Genomic DNA, 5155 nt, shown 5'->3' on the forward strand with positions numbered 1-5155 from the left:
AATAATCAGTGTAATGAAACAAGCTATATGAATGGTTGAATGTGAAGCTGATGATGTGCCCTGTAAACTTTCACTCAATCCAAAATAAAAACATTTAACTAAAAAAAAACAACAAAACAACATTTGAATGGTGTCCTAGTTGTCTAAGGCTGCGTACTCTAGAGAAGCAAAACCAATGAAGTACAGTTAGATATATAGATAGATGATAGATAGATTGATAGATAGATAGATAGATAGATAGATAGATAGATAGATAGATAGATAGATAGATAATTTATCTCAAGGAAATGGCTCACATAGTTATAAAGTCTGGCAAGTTCCAAGTTCATGAGTCAGATATCAGACTGGATGCTTCTCCTGACTCAGAAGGAGCTGATGAACCCAAGATTGGCAAGGCAGAAGGCAGGCAACTGACTGTGGAAGTAAACAAATCCCATGTGGGAAGGTAAGATGACCAGCTGTGGTTCACAGGCTTCAGAGACTAAATGATTTCTAAGATCAGCAGGCAATATGGCAGCCTGCTGGCTCAAGTTCAACAAACTGGAGTCAAGTGATGAAGAACCAAGGACAGGATCCAGATTCAGTCCATGGGCCTAGAGCCTGCAGCTGTATCTCTCCATGCCATCATCTCTGACACTATTTTTGCTGTTGCTGCTTTTCTAGGTAAGATCTTATGTTCCTCTAATGTTCTTTCTTTTTAATGATCCTGGAATTATCTTTTCCTGAAATGAAAGATTAACTACTCCCCCATTTTAGTTACACATCTTCTACAATTTCAGTTGTGACTATCACAATTAAGCCTGCTAATAATTGCTCACAATTGAATCATAAAATCCTATCAGCATTTTCCCCTATCCCATTTCACCAGATCCATGTAGTGAAGAGAAAAACTATTTTATAGGAATTCTGACTCACCTCATTCTGAAACTAAACACACTAATGAAAGCTTGTAAGCCAGACATTTTGTGCCTTTATAGCCACCATTTTTGATAGCCAATATCTAGATTGCCCATCCTTATCATCTCAGTGAACTGAGGAAACAAGCTTGTTCCTTGATATGAAGAATCCTTCCATTCCAGTTGGAATTTGGAGCAACTTCATCCACAAGCAAAGGTCCAGTTCGTTAAACGGTAGCAATTTATACTTGCTCACAGTATCAAGCATCTTTATCTTCACCTGGTCAAGTTTTGGTCAACTAGCCATACAAGCTAGATCAAATGAGTATGAGCTGACAATTTGGGAGTTCATGTATGCCTCCCTGAATTTCAGAACACCTGGCTGCTTCACTCTCAGCTCTAGCCCCCAGTGCCTAAGTCAGTGCCCATGGCTTGGGGGTTCACACAACTCCCTAAACTCCAAAGCAGCCAGCCCTTTTTCTTCTTTCCCTCATCTAAGGTCAACAGTTGTCAGTGGGATGTGGTCAAACTCAGCCCATGTCTTCTTGCTACATTTCCCCCACTTCTACTCACAAGTAGACCCAGGTGGTCACCAGTGAACAAACTAGACTGCTTGTTTGTTCCCTTTGGATTTCAGTCTTAGAAAGGGATTTTCCCTCCGTATGGTTCTCAGTGGCTGATTTTTCAGAAGTAGACCCCAGGCCTTTCTTCTAAGATGCCTCTAGGTAGGGTTGAATCTCCAAACTTTTGGTTAGCAGTTTTGATATCATATTACCCAAGAATTCACAGAAAAGAATGTTGTTGTTTTTCTTAACTGAGGAAGAACTGTTCAAGTGGAGAAGAAATTTACCTTGAAGACAAAATCAGGCCAAATATCCCAGCATAAGGGCTGAAGGAGAACATCTTTTGCAGTATCTCCATGAAAAATTACCAGTAAGGAGGGTGGAAGGTTGTATAAGCAATTAAAATCAGGGCAATTGAAATCAAAGAGGGACTGGGGGATGGGGTGCTGTTGACTGAAAACTGGGGAGCCTAACAGAGAAGGTAGGCTTTTCCTTCATGTCTCAAATGTCAGAGGGACAGCAGCCTCCAGGGAGATGTCATAACACTAACCGAGACAGGCAATTATTGTTCTGAGCAGTAGAGGAAAGAAGTGGAGACCCATCTTTCTTGATTGTATCTTGTAGCCTACAGAAACAAAGGCTGTGTTTAGTGATTCTTGAGCCTGGCAAAGGTTGAGGAGCCAGAGGGTGAATAGAACATCCTTCTTGTTTTCAAGTTGCTCTTAGCCCACCACCCTTAGTTTTACTAAAACTATATGTATATTTTTTCAATAACTACTTTACATACCACATAATCATTTCCAGATAGATTAAAGGGCATATATAAAACAAGAAGAAAATAGAATTGATTGCTAATGTAAAAACAGTAGAAGAACTATAATGGAGATTGCCATATTTCATTATGTGAAAATTAAAATTTTGAGATACTAAAATACAAATAAAAAGACAGACAATGGGCTGAGGAAAATATTGGCCAAAATGGATAAGTTAATATTTTTATTATATAAAGAACATATACAAATGAAACTGAAAAATCATCAAGCAATGGGAAAAAGACTTGAAATTCCATTCATGATAAAGAAACTGTACTCAGCAGACAAAGATGAGGACAGGAAATTATTTTCTCACTAGTGATTGGTGGGGGAGGTGGTTATGTGCCATGGAGTTGGTTCCAACTCATAGCGACCCTGTACAGGGTTTCTGAGGCTGTAAATCTTTTCGGGAGCAAAAAGCCTCATCTTTCTCCTGTGGAACAGCTGGTAGTTTCAAACTGCAGACCTTGAGGTTCGCAGCCCAATTCGTAACCACTACGCTACCAGAGCTCCTGTATGTTAAAAATAGAATGTCTTTAAAAACTTACACACATACACCAAAATGCTTAAATGATAATGAAGATATGATATAACATATACATTGCTGGTGACAATATAAATTGCTACAACTTTTAAAAATAATTGATTTGATTTGATTTTGTTGTTGAGAATATATCCAGCAAAACATACACCAATTCAAATTTCTACATACACATTTCAGTGACACTGATTACATTCTCTGAGTTGTACAGTAATTTCCACCCTGCTTTTCTGAGTTGTTCTTCCCAGATTAACAAAACCTCATTTCCCCAAAGGTTTCTTATCTAATCTTTGGAGTTGCTAGTGTTAATTTGGACTCATATAGATAGATCTTAAAAGAGTACAATGCTTAATGTTCTTTACTAATTAAGTTAAATTATTGTTTGGCTTAAACATGATTTCAGGGGAGAGTTTTTATTTAAGGTTAGACATTATCTCAGAGCATCCAGCCTCCATGGCTCCAGACATTTTGAATTCCATAAGAAGCTGAAATTGTGTTTGGCATTTTCCACCTTTTAATCAGAATTCCTCTTCAGAAACTTTGATCAAAATATAGCCAGACAACATACTATAACGGTAGCCAGGCACTGTCCAGTCCTGGTTTCATGGCAAAGGAGGTAATTAGCCACACATTCTATATCCTCTTCCTACTCTTGACTCTCCTTCGTTCTCTGTTGCTTCAAGAAAATACAGACAATTTTTTGTGTCTTAGATGACTGCTTGCAAGTTTTTAAGATCCAGGAACTATGCAGTGAACTGGAAGGCAGAGCAGAAGCACTAAACACAATATTAGGAAAATTAACTAGGATGACTCATAAAACTAAGACCCTAAACCTTCAAGGCAAGGAATCAAATCCCATGAGGTGTTTAGTTGTATATAAGCAGCCTCAGCAGCTACAATTTTCTTTGTCATTGTTGTAAATATATCTACCACACTACTTTTGCTAATTCAACTTTTTACAATCGAATAACTTATTTTTTTTAATGTTTTCTTGTGAATTATGTGATAGTTTACATGTGAGAACATTAGCTTTACATTCATCCTATCGTATATATTGTTTCATTGCCATGGTTACAGTCCCCTCCATGCATCATCAACCAACCAAAGGGTATACCCTGCAAGCCTGCCCCCTGCTCTCCCCCCACCCCCAGTCTTCAGCACACAGTCTCCTTCTCTGGGTCTAAAGTCCCCAGCTGCTCCATCTCTCCACGTCATCATCTCGGCCTCCATCTCTGGTGTCACTGTTCCTCTGGGTAGAAGAGCACGCTGCTCTTCTCCCTTGATGGTCCCAGGGACCTCCGCTCCTGGACTGCAAAGTCAATCACTCCCTCCTTTTCCTACAAAATATCTACCTTTACATTTCCAACCCTCATAGTCAGTCCTGATAACAATTATTCATTATACCACAAGAGACCCATCCCCATTTCCTATCATCAGCGCCGCCCAGACACATTGGATACTACTCTGGAGATTCTATCTTCTTCCATGCCCTCTGGATCTAGGCTCCCTCTTGAAAACTTATAAGCCAGTCACTTCTTGCCTTTGTAGCCCCACCCCCCCATTTTGGGTATCTAATGTCCAAGCTGCCCACCCTGTCTACTCTGTGTGTGGAGGGGGTGGGAATGATCCTTGCTGTAAAGATTTGTTCCCTCTTTGAACTACTGCATCCATAGTTGTAGGTCAAGTTCATCAAATTGTATCAGATTACTCTTTTTTCCCTCTTCTTTCTTCTTCTAGTTGAGCTCTAATCATTCAATCATTGAAGCCAGGTCAAGTGGGTATTATCTGCAAGTGTGGGTGTTTTTATGCATATGCCCTCTCTTCTTATCAGCTGGATGCTTCATTCTCTACTCTAGTCCTGTGTGACTATGTCACTGATTCTGGGCCAAGCAGTTCCCAGGACTTGCCACACTGCTGGCCAACCAGGTCTCCACTCGGGTTCACAGGAGTCTATTGACCATTGTAGAGCTTAGCTCGCAGCTTCATAGCTATTTTCCCCTCACTTCCCCTTCTTGGTAACAAACGTGATCACTAATCAGAGCGCATATCTGCTCATATAATCCCATTGAGTCTTAGTCTTGGAAGGCGGGTGAATAACTTACTGACAATAATTATATTAGTCAGCTGTGCATTTCGCTCTTGGTGTTATTGTTAGATGCCATTGAATAGGTTCCAACTTATACTTTGTTGTTGTTGTTGTTGTTGTTGTTGTTGTCAGGTGCCATCGAGTTGGAACCGACTCATAGTGACCCCATGTACAGCAGAACAAAACAATGTCCGATCCTGGGCCAACCTCACTACCGCTGCCACACTTGAGTCCATCAATGATGCCACCTGGCTGAT

General features: G+C 40.1%; 1 pseudogene; it reads left to right on the top strand.

Annotated features, from left to right (window-relative positions):
- Positions 1–287: 287 nt before the first annotated feature.
- LOC102833771 overlaps positions 288–5155 on the top strand; it is a 7078-nt pseudogene continuing 2210 nt past the window's right edge.

This window comes from Chrysochloris asiatica, unplaced genomic scaffold (assembly GCF_000296735.1).
Source record: "Chrysochloris asiatica unplaced genomic scaffold, ChrAsi1.0 scaffold00458, whole genome shotgun sequence".
Lineage (NCBI taxonomy): Eukaryota > Metazoa > Chordata > Mammalia > Afrosoricida > Chrysochloridae > Chrysochloris > Chrysochloris asiatica.